The sequence below is a fragment of the Cebus imitator genome, unplaced genomic scaffold (assembly GCF_001604975.1).
Source record: "Cebus imitator isolate Cc_AM_T3 unplaced genomic scaffold, Cebus_imitator-1.0 Scaffold277, whole genome shotgun sequence".
NCBI lineage: Eukaryota > Metazoa > Chordata > Mammalia > Primates > Cebidae > Cebus > Cebus imitator.
In genome coordinates this window covers 2,886,230-2,899,759 of record NW_016107592.1, presented here as the reverse complement: position 1 = coordinate 2,899,759, position 13,530 = coordinate 2,886,230, and the positions used below count along the sequence as shown (strand labels likewise).

At 39.7% G+C, this 13,530-nt stretch overlaps 1 protein-coding gene across 1 annotated transcript in view; it reads left to right on the top strand.

The window, feature by feature from the left end:
• ZMYM4 (zinc finger MYM-type containing 4) overlaps positions 1-13,530 on the top strand; it is a 152,003-nt gene that overhangs the window by 23,666 nt on the left and 114,807 nt on the right. The window lies entirely within an intron of this gene.

Here is a 13,530-nt window from a genome sequence, read left to right as displayed (position 1 = left end):
AAAAAAAAAAAAAAAAAAAATTGCTAATGATTACCTAACATTTACAGTGTAGTCTAAATCAGGGGTTTTCAATGTTTGCACTGTTGGCATTGTGGGCCAGGTAATTCTTTGTTGTGAGGGTGTTGTCTTGTGCATTGTGGAATATTCAGCTGCATACTTAACCCGTTATCAACTAAGATGCCAGTAGCACTGCCCCACTAGTTGTGGTAACTAAAAATGTCTGCAGACATTACCAATATCTTTTGGGGAACAAAATTGCCCCTGGTTGAATACCACTGATTCAGATACTTTTATTATATATCCTAAAGACCTTTTTAGATTATTCTATTTTATGTATAGTAGCTGCTTTTCATACCATTCACTTATATAAATTCTGATAATATATCATAGTGATTGACTTGCCAGTTTTCTTTTTTTCTTTTTCTCTGAGATGGAGTCTCACTCTTTTGCTCAGGCTGGAGTGCAGAGGCACAATCTCAATTCACTGTAACCTCTGGCTCCCAGGCTCAAATGATTCTCCCACCTCAGCCTCCAGAGTAGCTGAGATTACAGACGTGCACCATGATGCCCAGCTAATTTTTATACTTTTAGTAGAGACCGGGTTTTTCCAAGTTGGCCTGCTCTTGAACTCCTGACCTCAAGTGATCTACCCACCTTGGCCCCCCAAAGTGTTGGGATTACAGGCATGAGCCATCTTGCCTGGCCTGACTTGCCAATTTTCTTGTTTGTTTTTTTTTTGTCCCTCTCTTTTTTTTTTTTTTTTCATTTTTCTTGTTTTTTAAAAATCATATTTTGTTCAGCCATAACTATTAATAGTACTTACGCTTAGCATATTTCTTTCCAGGATATTTCTGTGCAGGTGTATCTTTTTACATGATTAACATTACATGTTAGTCTGTTATACATAAAGAAATAAAATCTGTTTGCTGATTTTATTTACTTATTTATTTATTGTTTTTAGAGACAAGATCCGGCTCTGTCACCCAGGCTGGAGTGCAGTGGTGCAATCATAGGTCACTGCAGCCTTGAACTCTTGAGCTCAAGGGATCCTGCCACCTCTCCAATAGCTAGGGCTACAGGCATATGCCACCATGCCTGGCTTATTATTTTTTATTTTTTGTAGTGATGAGGATCTTGCTGTGTTGCCCAGGCTAGTCTTGAACTCCTGGCCCTAAGGAGTCCTCCTGCCTTGGCCTTTCAAAATGTTGGGATTACAGGAATGAGTCACCATGCCTGGCCAGGTGAAAATGATAGTATAACTCTGAATATACTAAACACAATTGAATTGTGCAATTTAAATTGGTGAGTTATGTGACATATGAATTCTATCTCAAAAAAGCTGTTATTTTTAAAAAAGAAGCTAAACCAAATAGCATTATATGTAGTTTTTGTCTGTAGCTCTAGTTCTCTAGAAATTAAATCACTGGTTTATCTTTTTTTTTTTTTTTTTTTTAAGATGGGGTTTCACCATGTTGGTCAGGCTGGTCCCGAACTCCTGACCTCAGGTGATCCGCCCACCTCAGCCTCCCAAAGTGCTGGATTACAGGTGTGAGCCACCGCACCCGGCTAAATCACTGGTTTAGGCATATGATAAATGTTTTTGAAATAAGGTTTATTGAAGTATATAGAGTAAAATTCATCCTTTTATTGTACAGTTCTATAATATTTGACAAATGCATATAGTGGTATAACTGGCATTATAATCAAGATGCAGTACATTTTTATCACCGCCCAAATTCTTTTATGCCCTTTATATCTAGACTTCCACCTTCCTCTGTCTCTAGCGGTCAGTCATCTGTTTTATAGTCTATAGTTTTCCCTTTTGAGTAAATCATGTTAATCATACTTTACAGTGTGTAGCCTTTGAGTTTGGCTTTTTTTCACTTAGCATTATGTGTTTGAGATTTATCCATGTTGCATGTGCCTTGCTGACTAGTTCATGGTATAGATGTACTGAGTTTGGTGATTCATCAGTTGTAATATATTTGTGTTGTTTCTAGTTTTTGGTAATTATGAATAAAATCACTATAAACATTTGCCTATAGGTTTTTAAAAAGTATGCTTTTTTTTTTTTTTTTTCCGAGTCAAGGTCTTACTTTGTGGTCCAGGCTAGAGTACAGTGGTCTGGTATGATCTCAGCTCACTGTAACCTCTGCATCTGGGGCTCAGGTGATCATCCTACCTCAGTGTCCGAGTATCAGGGATTACAGGCATGTACTACCATGCCTCCCTAATTTTTCTATTTTTGGTAGAGATGGAGTTTCTCCCTGTTGCCCAGGCTGGTCTCCAACTCCTGGGCTCAAGTGATCCACCCGCCCTGGCCTCCCAAGGTGCTGGGATTGCAGGTGTGAGCCACTGCGCCTGGCCAAATATATACTGTATTTTTTTTTTTTTTTAGGCCGAGTTTTGCTCTTGTCTCCCAAGCTGCAGTGGTGTGATCTCAGCTCACTACAACCTCCGTCTCCCAGATTCATGTGATTCTCCTGCCTCAGCCTCCTGAGTAGCTGGGATTACAGGCGCGTGCCCCCACATCTGGCTAATTTTTTGTGTGTTTTTAGTAAATACAGGGTTTCCTCATGTTGGTCAGGCTGGTCTCAAGCTCCTGACCTCAGGTGATCCACCCGCCTCAGCCTCCCAAAGTGCTGGGATTACAGACGTGAGCCACTGTGCCTGGCTTATACTGTATTTTTAACAAGAGTACACTACCTTTAACAGTGTGCTATTAGAAAGAAAATTTAAAGGAAGGTATTTCATTCCCACAAAGAATTAATAAAAGGAAAAGGCTTATGTTGCCCCTAATTTCTTCATGTACATATTTGTTCAAATTTAACTCTTTCCACAATGAATTTGAGGCAGTTTACAAAAAGATATATATGAGTAAAAGAAATAAGGGCCATGACAAAGGAAAGTACGGATAATTCTAATGTGATGGATCAGAGAATATGATTAGTTAAGTATGTTCCTTTATTAAATGGAGAGAACATTACTGCATCAGCAAAGAAACAACATTTTCTAGCCCTGATTCTAAAAGTAATTTCAGATGTGATTCTTCTCTGAGTAATGTCTTCAGTAATGTTTTCTTTTTAACAGAAAAATACAGCCTGAATTTCCTGTCTACAGGTGTTTACATAAACATGTTTTCATTTTTCTTGGGTAAATAGGTATAGGATTATTGGATCATATAAATACTGTATGCCTTCTTACATTGTGTTTTGAGAGTTCTTTATACATTTTGGATACACATCCTTTATTAATGTTTTGAAAATATTTTCTCCCAGTTTATGGCTTGTCTTCACTTTCTTTTTTTGCAGAAACAGGGTGCCAGATCTTGCTTTATTGCCCAGGCTGGCCTCATACTTCTGGCCTGAAGTTATCTTCCCACATCAGTTTCATTTTCTTAAGTGTTTTTCAAAGAGCAGAAATTTTATTTTGATAAAGTCTACTTTCTCAATTTTTTTTAATGGATTATGCTTTTTGTGTCATATTCAACTTCTGTGCCTTTTAGCATTTTATTTCTTCTGTCTCCAGATGTCTTTCTACCTGTTCTTCCTTAAAGAACCAGCTTTTTCTTTCTTTTCCCCTTTGTCTCCAGACATAGCTGTAGTTATTATCAATAATAGTAATGGTAGTGATTTTTGTTTTTAAAGACAGGGTTTCACTCTTGTTGCCCAGGCTGGAGTGCAGTGGCACAAACTTGGCTCATTGCAACTTGTGCCTCCTGGGTTCAAGTGATTCTCCTGCTTCAGCCTCTCAGGTAGCTGGGATTACAGGTGTCTACCACCACTCTCGGCTGGTTTTTATATTTTTAGTAGAGACGTGTTTCACTTTGTGTTGGCCAGGCTGGTCTTCAACTCCTGACCTCAGGTAATCCACCTGCTTTGGCCTCCCAAAGTTACAGGCATGAGCCACCAGGCCTGGCCGTGATTGTTACTATTTAGCAGGCCCATTTTACACCATATTCCCCCTTTGATACTGTAGTATTTTTATTTGAGTCGTGCAAATAAGGACTATTCTAAAGTTAGTTGGGAACTGAAGCCCTAGTTAGAGGTTGAGGCAAGTGAATATACATACAGATATTCAGGCATACAAATTTAATTTTGTAGAAATCAGTGGATAGATAGCATCAGAAGTCCTAAGAGAAAGCATATCTTGGTTTAGTCTTTTGTTTTAGTTTTAGAGACAGGGTCTTGGTATGTTGCCCAGTCTGGAATGCAGTAGGTATTCACTGGTGTGACCCCACTACTGATCAGCATGGGAGTTTTGAACTGCTCCATTTCTGACCTGAGCCAGTTCACTTCTCCTTAAGTAACCTGGTGGTCCCCTGCGCTTGGGAGATTACTGTATTGATGTCTAACGTGCAGACACCCAGTTGGCATAGCTAGCAGACAATATCCCAGAACTCCTGGGCTCAAGTGATCCTCCTGACTCAGCCTCCCGAGTAGCTAGGACTATGGGCATATGCCATGTTGCGCAGCGGTTTGTTTGTTTTGAGACAGAGTCTTAGTGTCACCCAGCCTGGAGTGCAGTGGCATGGTATCAGGTAGCTGCAACCTCCACCTCCTGGATTCAAGCAATTCTCCTGCCTCACCCTTCCGAGTAGCTGGGATTACAGGTACCTGCCACCATGCCTGGCTAATTTTTTTGTATTTTTAGTAGAGATGGGGTTTCACCATGTTAGCCAGGCTGACCTCGAACTCCTGACCTCAGGTGATCCACCTGTCTTGGCCTCCCAAAGTGCTGGGATTACAAGTGTGAGCCACTGTGCCCTGTGGTTTAGTTGTTTTTAATTAATAATGTGCTTTAGGAACACCAAGGGAGTTTCCTCCCACCCCACCCCACCCACCTTTACAGTATGAAAATGCCCAGGCCCCATCTATTCTAGACCTTCTGAAATAGAACATAAGGGAGAAGATGAAGTATTGTAGAGTAGGTACTGCTAACATAATAGAATTGTGTCTGTGATACCATTAACATGGGTTTTTTGTTTGTTTGTTTTTGTTTGAGACAGGTTCTTGCTCTGTCACCCAGGTTGGAGTATGGTGGCATGATCATGGCTTTCTATAGCCTCTAACCCCTGGGCTCAAGTGACCCTCCCACCTCAGTCTCCTGAATAACTGGGACTACAGGCACATGCTACCATGCTTGGCTTATTTTCCTGTGGTGTTTTTTTTTTTTTTTTTTTTAGAGACAAGGTTTTCCTATGTTACCTAGGCTGGTCTCAAAGCCCTGGTCTCAAATAATCCTCTTCCCTTAGCCTCCCAAAGTGCTGGGTCTACAGGCATGAGCCACCATATCCCGCCATTAACATGGTTGTTTTTTTTTTTTTTTGAGATGGGATCTCACTCTTGCCCAGGCTGGAGTGCAGTGGCAGGATCTCAGCTCACTGCAACGTCTGCCTCCCGGGTTCAAGCAATTCTGCCTCAGCCTCCTGAGTAGCTGAGATTACAGGCACGCACTACCACACCTGGCTAGTTTTTGTATTTTTAGTAGAGACGATGTTTCACCATTTGGCCAGGTTGATCTCAAAACTCCTGACCTCAGGCGATCCACCTGCCTCGGCCTCCCAAAGTGCCAGGATTACAGGCATGAGCCACCGTGCCTGGCTGTTGTTTTTTATTTTCCTAATGGATAAAATGGAAATATAGATGGTATCTAATTCTGTTTCAGTAGGTTTCAATAGGTTAGTGCACATGAAATAGCTAACATATACTAGGTGGTAATTTCTTGAAGGAGGAGGAGTGGAAGTCAAGGGTAGTGTTACGGGAGCCCTGGAGATCAATGCTAGGAAGTAGGAATAAACATTACTCTTTTTTAGCCTCCCATTCTGTAGAACACTTGAATTATTTAAGAATCAAAATATTTGCTCCCATTATCTTTGGTCTTTTTGTTTTCTTGAAATTGACTGTGGCAATTTCAGAAGTTCTCAGTTCCAGCATATCTTAATACTCTCCTTGCTTCTTTATATGATCTTTATATGCTATTTTCATAAACTATGTGTAAACTCTGGGACTTGATAAAAATAAAGTGGTATATCATGTTCCTGGATGGAAAAAAAAATATAAAAATATGTGTTCCGTGACATTAATCTTATTTCATTAAATATCCCAGGAGGGGTTTAAAAAATTATTCTATTTGATGATAGAGGGGGAGAATAATATTTGAAAGGCAAGACAGTTTTGAATTAGAGGAATTATGAAGGCAGAGGGCAGTAGGAGAATACAGACCTTTGCTCTATAGTAGAATCTTAAATATGATACTGGTATGGGAATATGGAAACTGTTACAAATAAACAGATTAATATTTATGTAACAGTAGAGTATATAGATCATTCATGTTTGGATGGTCTACTGGCCATTTTGGGGAAAAAATAAAGTTAGATCTTTTTCTTATTCCAAATGTCAATACATATCCTATTTGGATTCAATATATACAACTCTCTCTCGCCTCATAATTATAGCCCGTGCTGTTCCTTCTACCTGGAATATTCCTCCTATCAGATTTAATATATGAATATAAGATTTAGATTCAATATGTGAATATAAGAAAATGAAACTGTTAAAGTACTGAAAGAAAATGTAGATGAGTATCTTGGGATGAGGAATGCCTTTCCAAGCATAAACAAAAATATTAATTCAAAAGAATGAGATTTGCCTACATTGAAGAATTATCACATTTAAAAAAGGTAAATGTCTTTGAAATATCAAAGAGAACTGACTTTTCAGAACAAGGTATTGAACAGATAAAAATAATAGATAACCACTTCAGGAATAATTTTAGATTCCACTGCGCTCCACATCCCTAATTCCATTCACCATTCATGCTTTCATTCAACAAGTGTTTGAGTGCCTATTATGTATGAGGAACCACAGTAGGTACAAAGGATACATAATGAATAAAATGGAGCAAATCTGTGCCCTATGGAGTTTACATTCCAAGAATAGGGGTGGGAGTAACTGCTAAACAAATAATTAATGTAGAACATTTTAAATAAAACATTTCTATAGAGGAAGATAAAGCAGACAATAGAGATACAGTATACTTTGGTGGAAGGGGTATTGCAGTTCTGAACAGTGGCAATTAAGCAAAGATCTGAAGGAAATGAGAAGCCATGCGGGTATCTGATAGGAGGAATATTCCAGGTAGAAGGAACAGGATGGGCTAAGATTATGAGGCCAGAGAGTGTTGTATATGTTTTGTGAACAGCAGAGAGGCAGCATAGAGGCCGTAGCTGAACATGAGTGAGCAAGGTGGTGAATAACAGGAGATGAGATCAGGGGAATAACAGGGTGTAGATTATGTAGGGACTTTTAGGGTCAGATAGTTGTGGGGGCTGTTCTGTACATTGTAGGACATTTAGGCATCCCTGGTTTCTATCCACTAGATTTCAACAGCACCCCCAAGTTGTGACAACCAAAATTGCCTCCAGACATTGCCAGATTTTCTAGATTTGGGAAGCAAAATAGCCCTGGTTGAAAACCACAGCTCTGCTAAATGGTTGCCTATTCCTTTGGGGAAGACTTGGAGGAAGATTTATGGTATATACTTACAGTAATGGTGCAGAGTCCTTCCTCAAGGGGACCCAGTCTGTCCTCAGTCAAAAGTCTCTGGCTGGGCCTGTGAATTGACTAGGTTTGGAAACTGGGCAAATATCCATGACTTGGATTGTGATGACCCAAGTTGGGTTTTGGCCACCAGATTTAGACATTTTTCTGTTATGTAGATTAAACTGCCCATCTATTTCATTCCTAGGAACATCGTGATCAATTAGCCACTGCCAAAGATCCCTGCTGGCCAAAACATTCTGATTACCGGTATGTCCCTGCTGTCCTTATCTTTGGGGTTAAATATTGCCATTTGGCCTCTGCTACTTTGGTATCCCATTATCCTCGGTGAATTCAAGGAGCCCATCTCAATAGTGGCATTTTCTACAGTTATCCCTGACCTTCAAAGGAGAACAGCCACAGAGCTTTTCAAGGATATCAGTGTTCCCCTTACTAACAGAATGCCTCCTGGGCCTTCTCAGAGAATGTAGTTGGGTGGTTTGCAGAGGATGAATCCACTTCAGAATTCCCTCTTCCAGTTAATGCCAGTGAAGTCTTCTATCTCAAACTCATTAAATGTAGGCTATTGTTGAATCTGAGTTTCAGTCAGCAACCAAGGAAGCCATTAGAGATACCTCCAGCTACATAAGCTAACATATTCAATTCAGAATCTGTATTATGTACATCTCATATCAGTAAATTCTAACCACCTTAGTGTAAAATATCCTGAGACTCTGTTTTCAGATGTCTCCCAGATTCCTGCTTTTATATATTAGCAAAATCTTGGAATTTTTTAGCCTGTAAAGCTGTTTCCTGTTGGGTCATTGTGTGTACCTGTCCGATACAACATGCTGAGATTTGACCCTAGTTATGGTTCTAGTGACTGGGTTACCTGTGGTTGGTTTTGAGGAGATTGAATGTCCTCATGTAGTAGATCTGCTGCACGTAAGGATTTCACATGATTTTCCAGCAAAAGAAGGCTGCTATTTTTAGATACAGAGGGCAGATGGAAATTTGAAATTTTCAGTTTCATTCTGATACAACCAGATATTCCCATTTGAAGTTTCAAGGTCCTATTATTTTCCAGTAATTGCTCTTACTTGTTCTTTTCTTTTCTTCCCCCACCCCCCCCGGCCCCTGAGATGAGTTTCACTCTTATTGCCCAGGATGGAGTGCAATGGCACGATCTCTGCTTACTGCAACCTCCACCTCCCGGGTTCAGGCGATTTTCCTGCCTCAGCCTCCTGAGCATCTGGGATTACAGGTATACACCACCATGCCTGGCTAATTTTGTATTTTTAGTAGAGACGGGGTTTCACCATGTTGGTCAGGCTGGTCTCAAACTCCTGGCCTCAGTTGATCCACCTGCCCCAGCATCCCAAAGTGCCAGGATTACAGGTGTGAGCCACTGCTCCTGGCCTGCTCTTACTTTTTCTTTTCTTTTTGAAATGAAGTCTTGCTCTGTCTGCGGTTATTTCCACACAATTAACTTGGCGAGACTGAATTCAACTAATTTTGTAATTCAGCAGTTTGCACAATTAAATTTTGCATTTGATTTTCATCCATATCAACCTGTGGTTATAAGAATTAAGATTATTAAAATTAGATCACAAAATTTAGCCAGGCATGGTGGCATACACCTGTAGTACCAGTTACTCAGGAGGCGGAGATGGGAGGATGGCTTGATGATGAGATGGGAGGCAGAAATTGCAGTAAGCCGAGATCACGCCACTGCACTCCAGCCTGGGTGCCTGTCACAAAAAAAGAAAAAAAAAATTAAGGTTGTCATGAAAGGTCTCTGTTTCTTTGACTGTGACTTGAGCTGACTTAATGGACCTGAACTTGTTATTTTCTTCAGAAATGCACAAGAGCACTTAGAGAATTCATCTCACATAACAGACTTTGTAGCCATCATTACTGCTTTACTAGTTAAGTACAACAGCCATTTGAGTTCCCAAGGTACTTGCTTTAGTTGGCATTTCATCATCACCGACCACAAGGGACAGCTTGGTTAACTATGATGCCCCTGCATATGTGGGATTATTACCAAACTAGTTCTTGCTTGAGTCCTATACTGAAGCCCAAGGATACAGTGAAAACCAGTTCTGAATCCCATCTTTGTGTGTCTGTCTCCTATGGCTACTGCCACTACTAATCCTGTATCAGTCAGAGGACAGAAACCACACAGTAATTTGAATATGGAAAGTTTAACATAAAGAATTATTTACCATTAATGGGGAATTAACTCTTTAAGGCATAAAGAGAACACTAAAGATACAAGATAACAGTAGAGAGAGCAGCCACGACCTCTAGGTCTGAGGCAGAGTAGCAAGGATGGAATAAATCTGGATGATGGCCAGGCCACCAACTACAAGGCTGAGATTCAGATTTTGTTGGAGAAGGTGTGGTCCACTGGATGCTGGAAACATTTGAGGTGCTGAAGGCTTTTGCCCCTCTGGGGTGCCAGTAAAAGTCAGTAGGATGGTGAGACCCTCATCTGTATGAAAAATAAAAAAATTAACTAGACATACTGGTGTGGACCTATGGTCCCAGCTACTTGGGAGGCTGAGGTGGAGGGATTGCTTGAGCCCAGGAGGTCGAGGCTACAGTGTACACTCACTGTGTTTGCACCACTGCACTCCAGCCTGGGCAACAGTGCTCCTTAAACTTGCTGGGTAGCTGCTCTCTGGAGTGCTGATAAAACTTGTCAGCAAACTAGTCATGAGTGTATGTGTATGTCACTGAGACTTGCTGTGGAGTTGGTCCCTGGGAGGGCTATTAGGAGTCTTGCACAACACACACTTCCACTGGAGCAAGCAGGCAAGCTAAAGAACAGTGTAACGGGAAGAGAGAAGCCCCTTCCTTCTAGAGTATTCCTCCAGTGCCATCTACTGACAAAGGTTAACATTGTGCCAGCTGGCAAAGGAGAAAGTTTTACAGGGTCCATCTCCATTACGTAAAGCAGGGCAGAGAAGAGTGCGTTTGGAGTTGAGATGGAATCTGGTAAGCACCCACATAGTTACACTGCCATACTCTTCATTCCTCAGAGAGTTTTCATATGGTGTCATTTTGAATTCTCTGTTTCTGAAAAACTATTTGCCTTCAGTTTTGAAAGTTTTTTTTTTTTTTTTTTTTAAGAAACAGAGTCCCAGGTTAGACTCAAATTCTTGAGCTCAGGTGATCCTCCCGCCCCAGCCTCTTGAGTAGCTGGGATTACAGGTATGCACTGCCACACCTGGTGTAGTTTTGAAAGATATTTTTGTAAAATTTTGAAATCTAGGTTGACATTTTCCCTTACTTTCAGTACTTTAAAGATGTTGCTCCTATACTGTCTGGATTGCATCGTTACTAATGGAAGGTATCTAGGTTCTCAGCATCTTGAACAAAGAATTGGACAAAATGCACAAACAAAGCAGGGAAAGAATGAAGCAAAAAAAGCAGAGATTTGTGGAAAATGAAAGTACACTTCACAGTGTGGAGCGGGTTGGAGCGTAGGGGCTCAAGGGTCCCATTATATAATTTTCTGGGGTTTAAATACTCTCTAGAGGTTTCCCATTGGTTACTTGGTGTATACCCTATGGAAATAAAGTAGTCACCCCCAATGAGAGGCTGAAGTTACAAATATCACCCTATGTGAGCCTCTGGTTGCAGAAAGCAACCAATCAGAGGCTGAAGTGAAGTCACAAAGTTACACTCCTATACAAACGTCTGATTGGTGGCACAACCAACAGAAATACCTTCAATTTTCCATCTGCCGCATAGAAAAAAAGGGGAGTTTGCGTCTGGTCCTTTTGTTACTTAGGTGTGGAAATTTGGGATTTTCCTTTTGATTTAGCTCTGGAAAATCGGTGTGAATTGGCCTTAGGTTCCTGCCTCCAGACCCTACTTTCCTGCTTCAGCATTGCTTTTGTGAATCTACTCTTCTTATTTTTGTTCCTTTGGAAATAATATTTTTCCTGTAGCTGCATTTAAGAATTCTCTATCACTTCTTATCAGCAATTTGATTATGTCTTGGTATGGTTTATTTCAAACTTCTGCACAGACTTCATTGAGCATTCTGACTCTATGAGTATACAGTTTTCATAAAATTGGGAATTTTTTTTTTTTTGAGATAAAGTTTTGCTCTTGTCGAAGCTGGAGAGCAATGGCACTATCTTAGCTCACTGCAACCTCTGCCTCCTGGGTTCAAGGGATTCTCCTGCCTCAGCCTCCCGAATAGCTGGGATTACAGGTGTGTGCCACCAAGCCTGGATTAATTTTTTTTTTTTTTTGTATTTTTAGTAGAAAACGGGGATTTACCATGTTAGCCAAGCTGGTCTCGAACTCCTGACCTCAAGTGATCTGCCTGCCTTGGCCTCCCAAAGTGCTGAGATTAGAGGCGTGAGCCACTTTGCCCAGCCAAAATTGGGAAGTTTTGGTCATTATATTTTCAAAATCTTTTTCTGTCTTCTCCCTACCATATTTATTGACTCCAGTTACATGTACATTATATCACTTGATGTTCCATAGCTCACTACTTTTCTGTAACTTTTTTTCTCTTTTTATTTTGGATTGTTCCATTTGCTGTGTGTTCTAATTCACTAATCATCTGCCGTGTATAATTTTCTGTTAGTTCCATTCTGTGTGATTGTCATCTTAGACATTGGGTTTTTCATCTCTTAAGTTCAGTTTGGGTCCTTTATATTTATATATATATATCTGTGTGTCTCCTTAGTATGTTTATGCTTTCACCTCTACCTTCTTGCATGTGTGGAATATATTTATGATAGCTCTTTTAATGTTCTTGTCTACTAGTTTTTATCATTTGTATCATTTCTGGATCTGTTTCTGTTGATTTAACCTTTCTCATTATAAATTGGCTATTCTTGCATCTTTGCATGCTTGGTAGCTTTTGATTGGATGCTAGATATTGTGGCCCCTACCTGCTTGAGTGCCAGGCTTAAAAAAAATTCTCTTAGCTATTCTCAAGCTTTGTTTTGGGATACAGTAAAGTTACTAGAAACAGATATTTTTGGTCCCCTGTATCCCCATTTAAAATAAATAAATAAGATAAACAGATCTTTTTAAGGCTTACTTTTAATCTTTGTTAGATGGCACCAGAATACCTTATTGGGGAAAACTAATTTTATCCTACTGCTGATTTAGTACCCTATTGAATATTTGATGCCCCACGTGATACCCCATGTGTTAGAATGACTTAATGTTGTCATGTGTTAGAAGGTCTTTTCCTGAATTAGTTGCTTTAATTAAAAAAAAAAAAAAAAAAAAACTAAAAAAAATAAAAAAAAAAAAAAAAAAAAAAAAAAAAAAAAAAAAAAAAAAAAAAAAAAAAAAAAAAAAAAAAAAAAAAAGAAGGTCTTTCATTAACTGATTGCCTCCGTAACATGGATAGGCATTTCCTGGGAGAAAACACTTATGTGAAAAGACAATTGTGTAGTTCTATAGACACTGTTACTCTACCAGTGAATACCATAACAACATATCTATGTCTAGTATGTAATGTGTGGATTTTAAATTGTTTGTTATAGAGCGTTCCTCCATTTACCCTATAAAATCACTAGGAAAGTTGATCACTGTGTAAACTTCAAGCTGCATTTAACTTAGATCTACTCCTGCTCATTAATGCTTCTGATGAGTAGATTCTTTTTAAGAAACTCCGGGAGTACAAAGGGGACACACTGAGATACAGGGGCACGAGGTAAGAGGAGGGCACACCTTGAGAATTAACACAGGTGACGGGAAGATTTTTAAACTTTCACAAACCATGGAGTTGTTGGTGGTCTTAGCTCATCTCTAAGAGGCAGAGAGGTCCACCTGACATCTGAGTTACAACAGCATAATAAAGATAGGGGAAAAGAGTAACTCCAGATCTTATATTAAGTTGTTTACTATATAAATTTAGACATTTCATCTAACATTTGAGTGCCTTCAGATTTCCCACCTATAACAATCTCTTGAAAATTCATTTCAGATCTAATGATGAGGTTTT